Consider the following 21,199-nt stretch of genomic DNA (forward strand, 5'->3'; position numbering starts at 1 on the left):
ATGCTGGTCCGTCACTGTAGATGTTGTGACGGGTTAGGTCATCCAGGGACATTCCCCGGGTGATGACGTCAGCTGGGTTGTGTTTGGTATCCACATATCTCCAGCTTGCTTCTTCTGTTAGTTCCTGAATCTCGGTGACTCTGACTCCCACGAAGACTTTGTATCTGCATGAATCAGACTTAATCCATGTGAGTACTGTCGTGGAATCTGACCACAAGATTGTTCTATGCACCGGAATGGTGAGTTCACGTTGGATTAACGTGGCTAGATGCGCTCCTGCGAGGGCTGCGCAGAGCTCTAGACGTGGGATAGATTGTTGCTTACGTGGGGCTATCCTTGAGCGGGCCAGTATGAAAGCAGTGTGTATCTCTCCTCCCATCTCTTGGGCACGCAAATAAGCAACCGATCCGTAGACTACTTCGGAGGCATCGCTGAAGACGTGTAGCTCAATCTCGCATGTCTCTGGCCTCACCGTGGATGGGAAGTAGCTGCGGCGTATATTAACACCTGGGAGTGAGCGGAGTTCCGTCTCCCACTCTCTCCATGTTGAGGCAAGGTGTGCGGGTATTGGGTCGTCCCAGCCCTGGTCCTTGTCCCATAGTGCTCGTACAATCATCTTTGCCCTGGTGGTGTAAGGTAGAATACATCCCAGCGGGTCATATTGTCTGGCGAGTGTTCTGTACACACTCCGTCTGGTGGTCGGTATCGCCGCCGACCTTCCTTGCTCTGGAGCCAAGGGTTTGTGTCTATAGTGGAGCGAGTCTGTTTTGAAGCGCCAGACTAATCCTAGTGTCATTTCTTGGGCTTCTCCTGGGATTGTCGCCATCCAGGTCTCGCTGCTGGCAGCCTTGTCTGCGGAGGAGAGGCTGCGCAATACGTGCGGGTCACTGCTGGCCCACTGCCTGAGATCAAAGCCTCCTTTGATTAGGGAGGCGCGTAACTTGATTAGGAGAGCCTCGGCTTCTTCTTGAGTCGAGACGCTTTGTAGACAGTTGTCTACGTAGAAACTGTTCTTCACACTGTGTTGGACCTCTTCATTTGCTGCTGGGTCCTCTGTGACGTGTTTCTGTAGTGCAAATGATACTGGGGGGTCGCTGCTGGCCTGCTGCCGGAGATCAAAGCCGTCTTTGATCAGGGAGGCGCGGAGCAGCGCACGGCGTCGCCAGTCTATTTTCTTCTCGACAGGCTGCAGGAGTGTGGTGTCTCCTTCTTCCACTCTGGAGTGGAGGCAGCTGGTGGCTGGGGTTCGGTTGAGAGATTTAGCGAGGGGGCCTTGTAATGTCCATCCTAGGCGGGTCTCGACGGCTGCAGGACAGCCTCGGGGACCTGTATGGACCCGGTCAATCGGGACTATGAGTTCTGCATGGTCGGAGCCTATCAACAGGGTCGGGGTAGTGCCGTTTATGAGCGGGATAGGTAATTGGCGCAGGTGCACATATTTATCCATCAACTTGGTGACAGGGTAGGTGTACTGCGAGAGTCCTATTTCTTGGCTGGTGAAAGCATTTGTGATCTTGTACCGTCGCTCTGGCTGCCCGTTGGCTGCGATAGTGAAGGAGACATTCTCGCCCTTTATCGCCTTTAAATCTCTTCTTATTGTCCGAATCGTCATTTCGTTCTTGCTCCCCCGCAGTCCCAGTTGAGTCGCAGCGGAGGCGAGCAGAAGGGTCTTCTCTGACCCGTCATCAAGGACGCCGTAAGTGTCCATGACTTTATCCTGGTAGCTCAATGTCACACGGACTACCTTTAAGAGCACTTGAGCTCCGTTGCTGCTGGCGGGGTCAATGTACATGACACTTGCCTTGGTGCCGCTCCGTGGTGCAGGTGTAGGCCGTCTTCCGTTACTATCGTGTAGTATATCTAGATGGGCTCCATCGCACCGGCTGCACCTTTTCTTTAGGCGGCATTCGGCTGCCATGTGGGGCCGCGCACATCGATAACAGCGCCGGTTGGACTTTATCCATTGGCTCACTTCTTCTGCATTCATCTTTGTGAATGTGTCACATTGTGACAGCCAGTGTTCTTTCTCACAGTAGGGACACGCTATCTTCCATTTCTCCTTCCTCGAGGGGGTGCTGTGACTCTTACTGCTCGGTACTGACTCTGATTGGTGCATGACAGTCACCGATCTTCTTCCATCATTTATTCTCCTGGGTCCCTCTCTGGAGCTTGGCGTGCTCCGCCTGAAGGTGTCCAGTCGTAAGCTGCTGACCTCTCTCGCCAGGAAGTCGGCCAGATCAAGGAGGGATGGCTCGGGGCCGTCGGGATCTCGGTAGTCCCTCTGCCGCCGAAAGCGCTCCTGTCTTGCGGGTGGCAGCTTCTCCAAAATCCTCTCAACGTTAGAGTTGGCGTACAGCTCATGCCTGCCCTTCTCCCGTTGAGCTCCCAGCATCCCCACCAGGGACTGCACTTTGATTGACAGGTCATCTAGTGAGCGATTGTCTGTGGCTGGGGGTAGGCGGTCAATATGCCTTATCTCCTGGATTACGTAATCCCATATACGTCCATATCTTTGATCCAGCGCTGCAAGGGCCGCTGTGTATGGGGTCGAGGAGGTAGCATAGGCTAGCGCTATATTGTGTGCTCGCTGTACTTTCAGGTGCTTCAATAATATTGCATACTTGTGGCGTTCATCAATGACATCCGCCAGCATTGTCTCTAAGCACATCCGGAGCTCCGTGTACTGTGCTCGACTCTCATAGGCGAAGTCTGGGATTGATGGCGTGGCGTTGTATGACGCCGTGGATGGCGAATACATCGGCGAGCGTTGGGGGAGAGACCTCCTGGGCGAGTCCCCTCTTGTGCCTCGCTGTGGGCCGGTACTGGCAGGGTACCATGGCCCGCTGGTCCAGGTACTGTTCCTCGGGGCTGGTCGTGCGTCGTGCTCACCCGTAAATAGAGTCGGGGGTCTGTAGCGCAGCGCCACGGGGGTATAGCCTGGACTGTATGGGACCTCCTGGTCCGGTGGAGTACTGTGCTGTCGTCGGGCTTGGTTCTCCTCTTCTCCCTCTTCTTCTTCTATCAAATCTTCCAGATCTTGTAATCGTTTATTTAGCTTCTCCGCAGTGTAGGCCGCTCCTTCCTTGTAGCTGGGTCTCGCTTGGACCGGTATGGGAAGGGGGTCTGCGGGGGGTCTAGACTCGGTCTGTTGGTCAAGTTCAGGGTCGCTTGCTCGTTGCGGTGACGCTGCTCTTGACTGCTGTCTCGACGAGTTCCTTGAGCCCCTGGCAGAGGGAGAGGGAGTTGTCCTTTTGATCAGCTGCTCTATTAGTTGCGCTTGTAGTCTGTCGCGCTCTGCGTCTCTTTGGGCACCGGCAGCGGTGCGCTGGGCGTCGGCGCGGTCTCTTGCCATATTCTCTTCCATCTGGAAGCGTCTCATCTCCAGACTTGTGCGCTGTTCTTCGCTCCGTTGCTGTGCTTGGAGGTGTTCGCGCTCGCTGGTCGCCTGGGCTTGGAGACGTTCGCGCTCGCTAAGCGTCTGTGCTTGGAGCCGATCGCGTTCGGTAGAGGCTGTCAGGCTGACGAGGAACGCCTGTTGTAGTATCCTCTCCGCTTCGCTGGGGGAAGGCGGTAGTGGAGGTGAGCCGCTCCTGCGTGAACCGCTCCTGGGGGTACTCGTTGGGGAGTCCTGGAGCTCTAGTTCCTCGGCGCTCTCCTCTTCTTCTTCCGTGCAGAGTTCTCTCTCTGTAGGGTTGTCTTCCTCCCGGGGCGTGTCGGGGACTACTTCTTTAGTAGTGGCGGGGGGTAAAGGCATGTCAATTCCCTCCTGGTCTCCACCGTGGGCTTGGTCAGTTACATTAGGACCTACTAGGGCCTCTGTGGTCGGGGAAACCTGGTCGTTAAGGTCAGACATAATTTTACTTTCTACTTTTACTACGTTTACCGTTTGTCGAAGGCTAGGTAGTTGACTGACAGTGTAAGCCTCTAAGTACTGAGGTGTCTGTCGTCTGCGCCGCGGGCGTTCTAGGTTAGGAGGATCGTTTCGTGGAGTGTTCATCATAGGCCATTTCGATATTAATAACACTATATTAATATTACACTAGTTACCCTCCGGCTCGAAGGACCAATTGTAGCTGAGGGGTACAATTCCCTGACTGTATTGTTAGATATGATATTTAATACCACTACCTCATGTACTTTAACTTCTGGCCACCCAGTACAAGATATAAGTATGATGAACACTTTCCCACCTGATGAAACGAACCAACACAAATGGACCAAATCGAATATTTAATACAGCAAAGGGTGTACACAATATTCACTTAATTACATTTATGATTTGAAATGTTAAGTATGCACTTTTATGGCAAATGAGTATTCGTAGGTAAATCAACATTGAATGTCCAATCTCTGGTTGCGCAGGGAGTAAGTATACAACCTGGAATATTTAGGAAACGATAGCGATAGTACTTAAATAATTATAGCTGGATACACTAAGGGGGGGGGGGGGTCCCGCTGGTTGTAAGACAGTAGGAGGGGGGGGTTAGAGAAGTCGCTGGCGGTATCCCATCTGGCCGACGGTGTCTTGGGAGAATCCAAAGTCTTAGACCCAGTGCCCACAGAACCTGGGGCCGTAGACGAACACAGCTGGACCCTCTGTGGAACGGTATCTGCCGGTCCACAAAGGAGAGACGTGGTGCGACCTCACGTGTAGAGCGCCGCCTCACCTGTAGTCCTCTCCGGGGGGTAATTCCAACACTCGACAGTGTTGGCCTTTATCCATGGAATAATCAAAGCACATAAAGCATAATCCAAGAGCCGTGGAAGGCTCGCCGTCGTCGGGTAGAGTAATCCAATATACAGGTCCAGTCGCTCTTGACCCGGAGCTCCTCGGATGCAATCACCACTAGGGGTCTGACCAGCCTGGATAAGCGTCCAGATAACGTCAGGAACGATGGGGGTACTGATAACTGTAGAACTCGAACCGAACGATGCACCATACATAAATAGACTATTATTAGCTTAATAGAATACGTCCAACTCGACGGTATGGTGCCAAACTATGACCATTCAACTATTAATCTACACGATATCTCAATGCCTATTCTGGGCCAAGTAGGCCCTACTACACCGCACATGCTTCGTGGGGAGGCTTTTGCGTCTGTCACTCTGTTGGAGGGTAAAGAACTGGACTAAAAAGAAAGTTCTACTTTACGAGCGTCATATATATATGCGCTATGAACAAATAGTACCACACGTATTTCGCCCGGCATATTACTGCGCGGGACCGGGGGCTGCCTCGACATGTTAGGCGGCACGATTGAACTTGAACCTAGGGGTATGGCAACCTGGCGCCAGGTTCTAGTCCAATGGTAGAATGAAACTATTATGGGCTGTTTAGTAGAAACGGGGATATTCAATGCATATTGTACAAGGAATATACAGGGGATATCAAACGATATACAAATACAATTAAATATATATAAATAAATATACATATTCGGTTTAATCTGATCCTTCACAACACTGACTGTATTTACAGTAGATTTCATTCTCGGTTCTTCATGCACGCCTGGTGATACTAAATCCAAATTCATTGTCATTGGAACGAGTAGATTTGCCCCGATTCATAGATGTGCAACATCGTTATAATAAGGTCATTTATAGGCCTGCTATTCTATATTCTATAATAATATTTCAAATTGCAGTCCGGATGGCAGAATTCAGTACTGTATCTAGTACAAAACATTCTGTTTAATCATCTTCCCTTTATTCATTCCCTTAGATTTTTTTGTACACGTGATCTCAAGAAGTTACTGAACGAGCTCAGTGGCAGTTTTTCCTGTCTGGTCATTTTTAGCATGGTGTTATTCCCTGTCAAAGATGCAAAGAAAAATCATAATTCATATTCTCCTGTGTTTCATCACAATTTTATTTAACCTCTTAAGGCTTAGTGGTCACATGCGTGGACAGCACTTTTTAGCTTGTATGTCCACAATTGTGTACACTGCTGAATTGGGGACTTATGGCTACATATGTGGACATCTGGTGGTGTCAGAAGAGTATAACATACATTGGTAAAAATTCAACATGGCGGCGAATAGGAGGGAAGATTCAAGTGGCAACTCCAGACACAAACATCGACCAGGTAAGAAGTCCTGCCTTATTTTATGGCTTATTCTTATTTAGATATGTATATAAGCGTTGGACATTTGTCACGACAAGCAAATTTGAAAAGAAAAGTGTAAAAATAAGAACTTAGCATGTTGCTAAACATGATGTACACGTTTGTGTACTTATGGACTGAAGCTCGTCGAAACAGCTAATATACTAGTAAACATGCACACATGTAAAATGAGAAAACAAGTATATCTGGTGCAGTTAAAAGGCTGTACATTGTCTAAATGTAATACATACCAATTCAATCACTAAATACATATATACATACATAAATTAGTTGGGTTATGTATGTACTGTATCCTGTATGTACTGTATCCTGTATGTACTGTATCCTGTATGTACTGTACTGTATCCTGTATGTACTGCCTTGTATCCTGTATGTACTGTATCCTGTATGTACTGTATCCTGTATGTACTGTATCCTGTATGTACTGCCTTGTATCCTGTATGTACTGTACTGTATCATGTATGTACTGCACTGTATCCTGTATGTACTGTACTGTAGCATGTATGTACTGTATCCTGTATGTACTGTACTGTATCCTGTATGTACTGTATCCTGTATGTACTGCCCTGTATCCTGTATGTACTGTATCCTGTATGTACTGCACTGTATCCTGTATGTACTGTACTGTATCCTGTATGTACTGCGCTGTATCCTCTATGTACTGTACTGTATCCTGTATGTACTGTATCCTGTATGTACTGTACTGTATCCTGTATGTACTGTATCCTGTATGTACTGCACTGTATCCTGTATGTACTGCCCTGTTTCCATTTTTACTCTGATATTCAAAACATGTTCAAAAATAACATGTTCAAAAATGTGTGTGTATGTGTTATTAATACATGCAAAAGCAGTCAGAAAAAAAACTGCTGTGTTCAAGGTGGAAATAAAGAGTTTTTCATTATATTACACAATGGTGACTTAATTGGGTTTTATGGAAGTTCGGACCAAGAATCCATATTATGTGGACATCATTTTTCTCTAAAAGTACATCATATCAAAAGATGATACTTAGTTTTTATTCTAATTAGGGTCCAATAAGCCCAAATAGCCAAGAGAAATAAAAAATGCAGGTAAAAAAAAACAGCTTGGGCCTCAGGAGGTAATTTAAGCAAGCCTAGTAATAGACACACTATTTCTGACAATGGGAAAACATTCCCTGAGGTCCATAGATGTCCCTATACCAATAACATGCTAATTGACCTTGTAGAAGTGGAGCAATCTTCCATTTACTTATGTATGTATTTTTAGGCGGATTTTCAGAAAATAGGGCTCGGGCTTAAGAGGTTAAAAGCCTCTAGGCTGTTGTTTTATACATACAGTATGTTGATCTCTACTTGACCCTCAAAGTGCACCAAATTGATGCATTTAAAATTCTAAAATAAAATTCTAAAATTTTCGCCGGACCACGCCCCAAATGTTACAAATCTTACTGCCCTCTAGTGGCGAGCTGTGGTAACTGCAGAGTCTCTGCTCTGGCTTCAGTGTTGATTGATTGATTGATTGATTGGAGATTTTATTAACACATTGCAGAATGGATACAATACAGTACAGCTCAATACACACAATTGTTAAGGGGATGCAGACCAGAGAAAGACTTTCGTCCTGTTTACATCAGGGTCCCCCATTTTCAATTCATCGTAACATATATGACATACACAACATACAGATATACAATACTGTTACATCCAGACATTTATGACATACAAGATATACAAATGTACTGTTTATTTACAGATAGTTTCTAAAAGAGAATATATACATTTGAGGGGGAAGAAACTGTACATTGGAAAGGGATATCTATTCGACACTAGTGAATTATAAATGTAATCTTTACATAGACTGACTTGTTTCTGTTTAAAACTATAGGACCAGTGAATTAGAAATGTAATATTTACATAGACTGACTTGTGTTTCTGCTTAAAACCATAGGACCAGTGGAGACAGCGGCTGGGGGCCTGAGCTCCTGCCTATAGAACTCAGCTGGAGTCATGTGTTGCCGGTTAGAAAGGCTGTTTCAAACGAATGCTTTTTCTATTACCTACATCCAAACGAGGTACCTAATTAGGAAGGTTCCTAGTTAGGTAGCAAGGTGATAGGAAGCTTCCTTGCATTTGAGACACGTTCATAGTTCGATCAAAATATAATGTTTATGTCTATAACTCTGCTATTGTGTTACTTTAAAGTGAAACAAGATAGTTCTATTGTGAAACAGTTCTCTCATCTGCCTACTTTATATACATTTCACACTGATTGGGTGCTTGTGCCTGCCTCTCAAAATATCCCCTTTCGTCATACAGTGAATGTAGCTCTTAAGGCCTAAATCCCAACAGTAGTGGATCAAGTATGGAGCTCATCAGGAAGTGATAAGTTACAGGTTGAAAAAACTCTCAGCTCTGAACTAGGCAAAATCTGCACGGGGCTCGCTAATAACAAACTATCATTACACCTGGGTAAAACAGAGTCCATTCTCTTCGGATCAAATAACAAACTCAGCAAGACCGACGGCTTCTCAGTTACAGTGGGTGACAATATTGTCACAAGGAAAGATGAAATTACATACCTGGGTTCCATCCTAGAGGCAAATCCTTCCTGTGACAAAATGGCATCCAATGTAATCAAAAAAGTCAACCAACAAACTAGATTCTTGTACCGGATCTCCTCTCTGGTAAACAAGAATACCCTGAAGACTCTGGCAGGAGCACTCATTCAAGGGTACTATGACTATGCTTGCACCTCATGGTACCAAAGCACCTCAAAGGCGCTAAAAACAAGATTACAAACATCACAAAACAAACTGGTCAGACTACTACTTGACCTTACTCCTAGAACCCACCTCGACCCTGCCCACTTTGACTACCTATAGGATGGCTTCGAGTAGACGACAGAGTACAGCAACTTGCAATGGGCCTGGTCTACAAGATACACTACACCACACAGGTACCCATGTACATGTCGAAATACTTCCCAAAGGTCAGTGAATACCACGCCCACAACACCAGAGGGAGCTCCACAACTCATGTGCAACCCAGATTCGGCACAAACAAGGGACTAAACACATTTCGCAATTATGCCACAACAATGTGGAACGCCCTACCGACAGCCGTAAAAAGATGTGAATCCCTACCCACATTCAAAACCGCTCTTAAAGAGCACCTACGGGAGGCTGCAATTCGAAACTGGTCACCGTAAATGTCCAACCCCCCCCCCCCCCCCCCCTCCTAATAGACAGTCTCCTCCCCACCATATGTATATATTTTCTCCCCACCGTATATTATATATATTTTTTCTTTCACCCACCCACCCCCTCCTAATGTACAGTCTCCTCCCCATCATATGTATATATTCTCTGTTAGGATCTATGGGTAACAGTACTGTATATTTGCATATCGTATATGTCACAAATGTAACAGTACTATATACCTGTATGTCATGTATGTCCCTATGCCATAAATGTCATGTATGTTGTGTATGTCATAAATGTCACTATGAATTGAAAATGGGGGACCCTGATGTAAACAAGACAAACGTCTTTCTCTGGTCTGCATCCCCTTAACAATTGTGTGTATTGAGCCGTACTGCATTGTACCCATTCTACAATCTGTTAAATAAAGTTTTCATTCATTCGTTCATTCATTCATTCATCCATCAATCAATAAAAACATGTTTTCTGAAATTACAAGTTCATGCCTATTTGTTGTCGTGGTTATTATGACTTGACTTGCATACGACCATTTAAGCCTCCGGTACGATACTTTAACATTTCCCATCTGGCAACACTGGACCAACAATCCATATACTGTACTGTTCTACGACTACAGCAGCTACAGTAATATAGGAAGAGGGTGTTAATGTAGCAGGTATATTTAATATACGTTATGCATTCCACAAATAATCCCTCACGTTTTATTTTATTGCTTTGTTATTATTTATTGTAATTTTTTTATTCTCAAAGTTGTAGCAGAGGGTCGTTTTTGGGAGCTGGGTCTTTTATTTTGAAATCGTCACTTCCTCCCGAAGTGACGTGTTTGCTTTTTTCTCGCGCGAGCTGTGGATGATAGAAGGTACGTAGTTGTCCGAGTTACCTTGATATATATTTCTGGTCTTAAGAGTCGATTATGTTGTAAAATAAGTTTCCAAATAATGAACCGGGTTTGCACAGTAATTGGATGTTAATGATGTGCAGTTGTTTATATAAGAGATTTGGCCGTACTGGAGTTTTCTCCAACCGCAGATGTGTGTGCTACCGACGCCATTAAGTGCTTAATGCTGACGCGTTGTATATTTCTTTTACATGACAGGTATGTCGTGATGTTTGTTTTTGGTCAATTGTGTTTTGAATTGTTTATTTTCTAATGTCTAATGTCCAATTCTAACCTCAGTCTATCTGTGAATGATAGAGAAGATGTGTGTGCTCACGACCATAGATATCTATAGTCACGACGCCATTAAGTGCTACCGCCGCCATCTTGGTATGGTGGAAAACAAACTGATTTCTGAGTAGGGTCGAGCTTTGATTGATTGATTGATTGAAAAGTTTATTAACAGATTGCAGAATGGGTACAGTACAGTACAGCTCAATACATACAATTGTTAAGGGGATGCAGACCAGCCACAACACTGGTAAACAAACTACCCTCCCACTCAGGGCTTTATGGGGTAGAACACATAGTAGCTTACTACAAAAACCTAGGGGTCCGCAAGGACGACTTCAAACTGGAAATGGTAACAACAGATGAGGTACTCAATAAACTGAGCGCCCTCCAACCTAACAAGGCCACTGGCCATGACAACATCCCCTCCAAATTCCTCAGAGACTCAGCAGCCGCCATCACCCCAATCATCACACACATAATAAACCTCTCCATAAAACAGGGACACGTCCCCAAGGACTTCAAAATTGCGAGGGTGACCCCTCTGCACAAAAAGGGCAGCAAATTAGACCCAGGCAACTACCGCCCTGTTTCTATTCTCACCTCCATCTCGAAAGTCATGGAAAAAATAGTCTACGAACAGGTCGAAAAGTACCTAGCGGAAAAAAATCTAATCTACGAATTCCAATCTGGCTTCAGAACATCCCACTCCACTGACACATGCCTTCTCTATTTGAATGACCACATCAAACAAGAGGTGGACGCAGGCAAATACTGCGGCATGGTCATGCTGGACCTACAAAAGGCCTTTGACACGGTCAATCACTCCATTCTGATTGACAAGCTAAAAGCAATTGGTTTTGATAGCCTATCAGTGAGCTGGATGCAATCCTACCTTGAGGGGAGGGAACAGATGGTGGAGGTAAACGGTACCCTATCCCCCCCCCTCACAGTGAGCTGTGGTGTTCCACAAGGAAGCATACTAGGACCGCTACTGTTCCTAATTTATGCAAATGACATGTCGTCAGCTTGTGACTGCAACTTGTTCCTGTTTGCGGACGACTCAGCCCTGCTGGTCTCTGACAAGAACAAGTTACAGGTTGAAAAAACCCTCAGCTCGGAACTAGGCAGAATCTGCATATGGCTCGCTGATAACAAACTATCATTACACATGGGCAAAACAGAGTCCATTCTCTTCGGTTCAAATAACAAACTCAGCAAGACCGACGGCTTCTCAGTTACAGTGGGTGACAATATTGTCACAAGGAAAGATGAAATTACCTACCTGGGTTCCATCCTAGAGGCTAATCTCTCCTGTGACAAAATGGCATCCAATGTAATAAAAAAAGTCAACCAACGAACTCGATTCTTGTACCGGATCTCCTCTCTGGTAAACAAGAATACCCTGAAGACTCTGGCAGGAGCACTCATTCAGGGGTACTACGACTATGCTTGCACCTCATGGTACCAAAGCACCTCAAAGGCGCTAAAAACAAAATTACAAACATCTCAAAACAAACTGGTCAGACTACTGCTTGACCTTACTCCTAGAACCCACCTCACCCCTGCCCACTTTGACAACCTAGGATGGCTTAGAGTAGATGACAGAGTACAGCAACTTGCAATGGGCCTGGTCTACAAGATACACTACACGACCAAGGTACCCATGTACATGGCAAAATACTTCCCAAAGGTCAGTGAATACCACGATCACAACACCAGAGGGAGCTCCACAAATCATGTTAAACCCAGATTCGGCTCAAATAAGGGACTAAACACGTTTCGCAATTATGCCACATCAATGTGGAACGCCCTACCCAAAGCTGTAAAGGAATGTGGATCACTACCCACTTTCAAAACCTCTCTCAAGAGACACCTACGGGAGACTGCAATTCAACACTGGCCCCTGTAAATATCCTAACCCAACCCCCTCCAATGTACAGTCATTTACCTAGTATGGTTTTGTCAATAGTCCAATGTACAATTTTGTTTGTTTGTACAGAGTCTCCCCCCCCTCAATGTACAGTTTTGCTTGCTTATACAGTGTGCCCCCCCCCCCCCCCCCAACCACCTCCAATGTAAATTACCCAGTATGGTTGTCAATATCCCAGTGTACCCAACCCCCCCCACCCAACCTCCTCCAATATACAGTTTCTACGTCAAATGTATATACTCCCTTTTCTTGACTCCTTCTGTATCACAAACAGTACTGTATTTGCAAATCTGGTATGTCATAAATGTATAGATGTAGCAGTACTGACTATCTGTATGTCATGTATGTCATATATGTCCTGATGAATTGAAAATGGGGGACCCTGGTGGAAACAAGACGAAAGTCTTTCTCTGGTCTGCATCCCCTTAACAATTGTGTGTATTGAGCTGTACTGTATTGTACCCATTCTGCAATCTGTTAATAAAGTTTTCAATCAATCAATCAATCAATCAGAGAAAGACTTTCGTCTTGTTTACATCAGGGTCCCCCATTTTCAATTCATCATAACATATATGACATACATGACATACAGATAGACAGTACTGCTACATCTATACATTTATGACATATCAGATTTGCAAATACAGTACTGTTTGTGATACAAAAGTGTCCAGAAAAGGAGTGTATATACATTTGGTGTAGAAACTGTACATTGGAGGAGGTTGGTTGGGTGGGGTTGGGTGGGTTGGGTGAGGGCTGTACATTGGAGGTGGGGGGGGGGGGGTTGGGTAGGGGACACACACACATTTTACCAGGGGTGTAAAAAGTACCCAGAAATTATACTTAAGTGAAAGTATGGGTACTGTCTCAAAATCTGACTCAAGTAAAAGTCTAAGTATCTGGCTAAAAACACACTTGAGTAAAAGTAAAAAAGTCCTACTTTTAAATGTACTTAAGTACTAAAAAGTAAAAGTAAATGTTTTCTTTTAAAGGGTTAGACCAGGGGTCTCAAACTCATTCCATCGTGGGCCAAGTTTTCATTTTAACTATACATTGCACCAGGTGAGTTAGTTGAAGAGGTGAGCCAATAGTGAAATCATCAGCTGGTGTTTAGGCAATGCTTGAATGAAACCAAGCATACACTCTGCCCACAATGGAATGTGTTCTGCGATAGACAATGCTGAAATGAAAGAACAGAGGACACTTTTTTTGCATAAAAAATATTGAATGCACTTCTCCATTGAAGGTAAACTAACATGGACAGCATTCACATCACAGCATGAATAATATCACAATATTAAAAACAGAATGGTGTATTCTGAATAATATCACAATATTAACCACAGCATACTGGATTATCCTGAATAATATCACAATATTAAAGGCAGAATACTGGAGTACCCTGAATAATATCACAATATTAAAGACAGAATACTGGAGTACCCTGAATAATATCACAATATTAAAGACAAAATACTGGAGTACCCTGAATAATATCATAATATTAACCACAGCATAATGCGGATCTGACTGTCTATTCTTCTGATAGCAAGTATTTAATCAAAGATCCCCGCTTTCTAGTGTTGCACAAGGACCAATCAGCATGGGTATGGGCGGGTTCATTTTCCATTGATGGGGATTTGATAGGCTGTTTACCTGCGGTCGCAGGATTAATAACGTTACCGTTAGTACGGCCAGATAAACAATTCAAATATACTAATTAAAATAGTTGGACCTGTGAGATTTGTACTTTGTACTTTGTAGGTCTGCATTTTAAATGTAAGGAGTAAAAAGTATGTTTTTTTCTCTGAAATGTAATGGAGTAAAAGTACAAAGTATACAAACCTAATAATACTCAAGTAAAGTACAAATCCCCCAAAACAGTACTTAAGTATTGTAACGAAGTACAATTACTCAAGTACTTTACACCCCTGCATTTTACACTGTGCATTGGAATATTGACAAAGCCTTACTTGGTCATTTACTGTACAACTAGGTTAGGACATTTGTAGGGGCCAGTTTCGAATTGCAGTCTCACGTAGGTGTTTTTTGAGAGTGTTTTTGAAAGTGGGTAGTGATTCACATTCCTTTACAGCTTTAGGTAGGGCGTTCCACATTGATGTGGCATAATTGCGAAACGTGTTTAGTCCCTTGTTTGAGCCGAATCTGGGTTTTACATGATTTGTGGAGCTCCCTCTGGTGTTGTGATCGTGGTATTCACTGACCTTTGGGAAGTATTTTGACATGTACATGGGTACCTTGGTCGCGTAGTGTATCTTGTAGACCAGGCCCATTGCAAGTTGCTGTACTCTGTCGTCTACTCTAAGCCATCCTAGGTTGTCAAAGTGGGCAGGGGTGAGGTGGGTTCTAGGAGTCAGGTCAAGTAGTAGTCTGACTAGCTTGTTTTGAGATGTTTGTCATTTGTTTTTTAGTGCCTTTGAGGTGCTTTGGTACCATGAGGTGCAAGCATAGTCGTAGTACCCTTGAATGAGTGCTCCTGCTAGAGTCTTCAGGGTATTCTTGTTTACCAGAGAGGAGATCCGGTACAAGAATCGCGTTCGTTGGTTGACTTTTTTTTATTACATTGGATGCCATTTTGTTACAGGAAAGATTAGCCTCTAGGATGGAACCCAGGTAGGTAATTTCATCTTTCCTTGTGATAATATTGTCACCCACTGTAACCGAGAAGCCGTCGGTCTTGCTGAGTTTGTTATTTGAACCGAAGAGAATGGACTCTGTTTTGCCCATGTGTAATGATAGTTTGTTGTCGGCGAGCCATATGCAGATTTTGCCTAGTTCCGAGCTGAGGGCTTTTTCAACCTGTAACTTGTTCTTGTCAGAGACCAGCAGGGCTGAGTCGTCCGCAAACAGGAACAAGTTGCAGTCACAAGCTGACGACATGTCATTTGCATAAATTAGGAATAGTAGCGGTTAATAGCAGCCTCGGAGCCTCGGTCCAGATTAGAGATGTTCCGATACCATTTTTCCCTTTCCGATCCGATTCCGATACCTAAGCTTTGGGTATCGGCCGATACCGATATTTATCCGATACCAGTGCATACAAAAAAAAATAAAAAATTATATAAATACTTTTTTTTTTTTTTTTTTCAGATACTGTTATACTGTTTTTAGTAATAACTGGAAAGTAATGGTATTTATTCAACAACAGGTGATTGTATAGATTTGTATTAGTATCATTAATCAATGAGTATGGGCTGCAGCACTGCAGATATACCCTACTCCAATGATCCACACGGACATTAAACGGTGTTGCACTCGCTACTCCGTGGCTCTGCAGATATACCCTATTCAGTCTGTAAGCTAGTGGCAGATAGAACGTTCATGTTGTGATTTTTTATGCAAAATAAATATTCAACATTCTCTTTTGAAACTCCGCCTCAGACTCTTATCCTTTGGCACTTGCTGTACTTTGCTTGCAGGTCTGCAGCCATTATTGCTGGATTATAAATAGCACCAACTTTAGACACGGTAACGTTATCAAGCTAAGCTAACTGACCTAGCTCGTCTTCCCGCATTGACATTTGATAACGTTAGTAATAGTCAGCTAACGCTAGTCAGTAGCTACTTAACTTAAATACAATTCACTGTGGGTGCATTATTGTTGATAGACGGTCACGGACAGTGTTAGGTCCTGGAGAAAGGACAGGCGATCATCTGATTTGATGTAACGTTAAAGCGGATGTTCCAACTAGCTATCTTTCCAGCTAATGCTATCATAACACCAGCAAAACACATCCCGTCCGAGCTCCCCGTCACACCGCACTGTCGGGGACAATGGAATTTAAGAAAGTGTATCTGCTGTTAAAATGACACAGCATCACACTTTAAAACATGTTCATTTTATAATCCTCACTCTCCGCAGGACTCGGCAGGAGATAAATTACATCATGGGATCGGAGGCTAGAATTTACGTGTACTCGCCGATACCGATACCAGCATTTTAGGCAGTATCGGCGGCATTTCCGATACTGGTATCGGTATCGGAACAACTCTAGTCCAGATTGGAACTTCCGCCCTGCCACAGGATTATTACTCCTGTGACAGGGCAATGCGCTGATTGGCGGAAAGTACGGAAGTATCTCGAATTACGTCTGACGTTTCTCTACGTTAGCGAACGTTAAACGTTGTATTCATAAAATAATATAAATTCAGCAGCATGGGGAGGGGAGGTACAGGTAGTAGAAGACATAGAGGTACAGGTCACATAATTATAGTACAGTGGTGAAGTAAAAATAGAATAAAAAGGCAGTGTAAACAATATACAATATTATTAACTCTAGAGCCGTGGGTCTGCATTGTATAGAGCGGATCCCCCGGCCGTATTCAAGCGCTGGAGCGCTTTGCGATGGATCAAACTGTATTAATATAGTAGTAATAATAGTAGTTGGCTAGTTGCGCGCTTCTGGCCACCTCCCGCAGTGCGCGCATACACACATACTGTCTGTGGCCTATACAGTACGTGCAAAATTAGTTGTCAAGAGCCAATCGCACAGGTTGCCTCATCTCATCTGGCTCTGCAAATAGATCTAGAGTCTGAATATCATATATAGCCTGCTGATGATCTCTCTCTCTCTCTCTCTCTCTCTCTCTCTCTCTCTCTCTCTCTCTCTCTCTCTCTCTCTCTCGAGTCAAATCCATTCTGAGAACAGAATGCAGTGCCCGCGACGAGGGTCTTGATTGATTGATTGATTGATTGAAAATTGTATTAACAGATCATGCTGGACCTACAAAAGGCCTTTGACACTGTCAATCACTCCATTCTTGATTGAACATTTTATTAACAGATTGCAGAATGGGTACAGTACAGTACAGCTCAATACACACAATTGTTAAGGGGATGCAGACCAGAGAAAGACTTTTGTCTTGTTTACATCAGGGTCCCCCATTTTCAATTCATCATAACATATGACATACACGACATACAGATAGACAGTACTGCTACATCTATACATTTATGACATACCAGATTTGCAAATACAGTATTGTTTGTGATACAAAAAGAGTCCAGAAAAGAGAGTATATACATTTGACGTAGAAACTGTACATTGGAGGAGGTTGGGTAGGTGGGGGGGGGGACTGTACATTGGAGGTGGTTGGGGGGGGGGGGGGGGGGTTGGGTAGGAGGGGTGGGTGGGTGGGGGACACTGTACAACTGTACAAGCAAAACTGTACATTGGAATATTGACAACCATACTTGGTCATTTACTGTACATTGGAGGGGGTTGGGTTACAACACAGGAGCAGAGTATAAACAACAGTACAGTACTGTTTCTCATTCCTGTACTGTTGTTTATACTCTGCTCCTGTGTTGTAACCCAACCCCCTCCAATGTACAGTAAATGACCAAGTATGGTTGTCAATATTCCAATGTACAGTTTTGCTTGTACAGTGTCCCCCACCCACCCACCCCTCCTACCCGACCCCCCCCCCCCCCCCAAGGCGAAAGTCTTTCTCTGGTCTGCATCCCCTTAACAATTGTGTGTATTGAGCTGTACTGTAGGCCTACTGTACCCATTCTGCAATCTGTTAATAAAATGTTCAATCAAGAATGGAGTGATTGACAGTGTCAAAGGCCTTTTGTAGGTCCAGCATGATCTGTTAATACAATTTTCAATCAATCAATCAAGACCCTCGTCGCGGGCACTGCATTCCGTTCTCAGAATGGATTTGACTCGAGAGAGATCATCAGCAGGCTATATATGATATTCAGACTCTAGATCTATTTGCAGAGCCAGATGAGATGAGGCAACCTGTGCGATTGGCTCTTGACAACTAATTTTGCACGTACTGTATAGGCTACAGACAGTATGTGTGTATGCGCGCACTGCGGGAGGTGGCCAGAAGCGCGCAACTAGCCAACTACTATTGTTACTACTATATTAATACAGTTTGATCCATCGCAAAGCGCTCCAGCGCTTGAATACGGCCGGGGGATCCGCTCTATACAATGCAGACCCACGGCTCTCGTATTATAATGAGCCCGCGAGGCGTGTTATTATTAGAGTTAATAATATTGTATATTGTTTACACTGCCTTTTTATTCTATTTTTACTTCTCCACTGAACTATAATTATGTGACCTGTACCTCTATGTCTTCTACTACCTGTACCTCCCCTCCCCCCGGCCCTCCCCATGCTGCTGAATTTATATTATTTTATGAATACAACGTTTAACGTTCGCTAACGTAGAGAAACGTCAGACGTAATTCGAGATACGTCAGACGTACTTCGAGATACTTCCGTACTTTCCGCCAATCAGCGCATTGCCCTGTCACAGGAGTAATAATCCTGTGGCAGGGCGGAAGTTCCAATCTGGACCGAGGCTCCGAGTCTGCAGCTGGACCCTATTGTGATTTCTAGATCAAATGTATGCGTTGAGATCCGTTTTTATTACATATTTTATCACATTCTTGTTCATTTCATAACCTTTTCATATAATTTGTTTTCAACATGGCATTTCACTATTTCGAAAGCCTTTCTGGTGATTCTAAGGCAGGAAAAAAAGGCATGTAGGCTACTTTAAGAGAATGGACTAACGTTATGGTGAAGTAGCTAGCAGCTAACATTTCTCTGCTGTTTACAGCCTCACAGCCAATAAAACTTAATTTACGATATATACATATTTGTTCCTTATTCTCACCTGTTATGAAATGGGTAGAGCAGACATACGTATGATTTGACTTGGGGGGGCCAGGGTCTGCTTTGATCGACTCTCCCGTCTGAGTACATGTGCCCTCTTCATAGCCGCCAGCTATCCGTGATGCCTCAACTGGTATTATATAAAACTTTCGATTTGGATTTTTGATTATGTTATTACTAAGGCTGTCAAAGTTAGCGCGATATTATTGCGTTAACTTTGACTTCCTTTAATGGCACTATTTTTTTTGTCGCGAGATTAACGGGCGGGCTGTGATTGGACCTCGGGCCCCCGTGGTTTGGGAAATCCGGAAGCAATGCACTAACGTTGAAGCCGCGGCAAATAATATTATTAACAAACCCCTGTTAGCACAATGCCTAGACAGGACACTATTTTGAATGGCAAGTTTAGCTTCAAAGCCATGCCAGATGGCTCTCTCGACAGGACAAAGGTAATTTGTATCTACTGTCGATGTGAGTTGAGTTACCACCGGAGTACGTCTAGTTTAAGATACCACTTGTATGCCAAACACAGTGCCATTGCAGATAGCCCCACCCCCGTTCCTCCTCGCTTGAGGCAAACAACGATGGGTGATAATATGCTGGGGAAACAGCTGGACAGCGCTACAAGCCGCAAGCTAACAACAGCGGTCGCTAAATGGGTGGCTTCGGCTTGCAGGCCGATTAACATTGTGGATGATGTCGGTCTGCGTGAAGTCATACGCATCGCATCCAACGACTGGACTTATGAATTGCCTTGTAGAGCCACTACTACCAAGAAGATTGGCGGCTTGTATGAAAACGAGAGAGCCAAATTGGCGGAGGCATTGGGGGTGACGAGCACAGTTGCGCTCACTGGAGATTATTGGACTTCACTCGCTAATCACAGTTACCTCGGGGTCACAGCGCATTATTTTGACGAGCAGTGGGGACTTCAGTCACATGCGTTGACTGTTATGAAGACAGAGGAGAGGCACTTTGCCAACACATGCGCGGAGCACTTCATGCAGGTAGCCCGAGAATGGAACATTGAAGATAAAGTCAGCACACTGACCACCGACAGTGCACGCAACATGATCGCAGCATCCAGCCGACTCCCGTTTGAGCACATGCCTTGCGCAGCACACCTCCTCCAACGAGCCATCACAGTGTCTCTACAAAACAGCCCATTTGATAATGCATTGACAAAATGCAGAAAGGTAGTGGGCCATTTCAGACACAGCGCACCAAATGCAGCAGAGCTTGAGCAGCAGCAGGTTGCAAATGGAAAATCTAAAGAGGCACTCACACCAGACGTTTCAACTAGATGGAACAGCACCCTGGAGATGATCAGGCGGATTCTGAGGAATCAAGAACCACTGAGAGAGGTCCTGGCCCTACATGCAACCAAGGTCACAATGCCAACAGCAGCTGAGCTGGACAAATTGCAGAAGTTGGAGACAGTACTGGAACCCTGCAGGTGAATTATTGATACTCTCATTGATACTATGTTTCTGACTCAAAGTGTGTGTGTGTGAGAGAGAGAGCTGGGAGAGTGTGTGTGAGTGTGAGAGAGCTGGGAGAGTGTGTGTGTGAGTGTGAGAGAGCTGGGAGAGTGTGTGTGAGAGAGAGAGCGCTGGGAGAGTGTGTGTGAGAGAGAGCGCTGGGAGAGAGTGTGTGTGTGAGAGAGAGCGCTGGGAGAGAGTGTGTGTGAGAGAGAGCGCTGGGAGAGTGTGTGTGAGAGAGAGCGCTGGGAGAGAGTGTGTGAGAGAGAGAGCGCTGGGAGAGTGTGTGTGAGAGAGAGCGCTGGGAGAGAGTGTGTGTGAGAGAGAGAGAGCGCTGGGAGAGTGTGTGTGTGTGTGAGAGAGCGCTGGGAGAGAGTGTGTGTGAGAGAGCGCTGGGAGAGAGTGTGTGTGAGAGAGAGCGCTGGGAGAGAGTGTGTGTGAGAGAGAGAGAGCGCTGGGAGAGTGTGTGTGTGTGTGTGTGAGAGAGCGCTGGGAGAGAGTGTGTGTGAGAGAGAGCGCTGGGAGAGAGTGTGTGTGTGTGAGAGAGAGCGCTGGGAGAGAGTGTGTGAGAGAGAGAGAGCGCTGGGAGAGTGTGTGTGTGTGTGTGAGAGAGCGCTGGGAGAGAG

The 21,199-nt window shown here is 44.9% G+C and overlaps 1 protein-coding gene across 1 annotated transcript in view; it reads left to right on the forward strand.

Moving 5' to 3' along the window:
- Positions 1–10,185: 10,185 nt before the first annotated feature.
- Positions 10,186–21,199, forward strand: part of LOC311225912 (zinc finger protein 24-like) — a gene marked incomplete at its 3' end in the record, with an annotated part of 67,767 nt that continues 56,753 nt past the window's right edge. Inside the window, exon 1 of the mRNA XM_084311303.1 lies at positions 10,186–10,191. The remainder of the gene's footprint in view (positions 10,192–21,199) is intronic.

The sequence above is a fragment of the Notolepis coatsorum genome, assembly GCF_963971535.1.
Source record: "Notolepis coatsorum genome assembly, chromosome: 3".
Classification (NCBI taxonomy): domain Eukaryota; kingdom Metazoa; phylum Chordata; class Actinopteri; order Aulopiformes; family Paralepididae; genus Notolepis; species Notolepis coatsorum.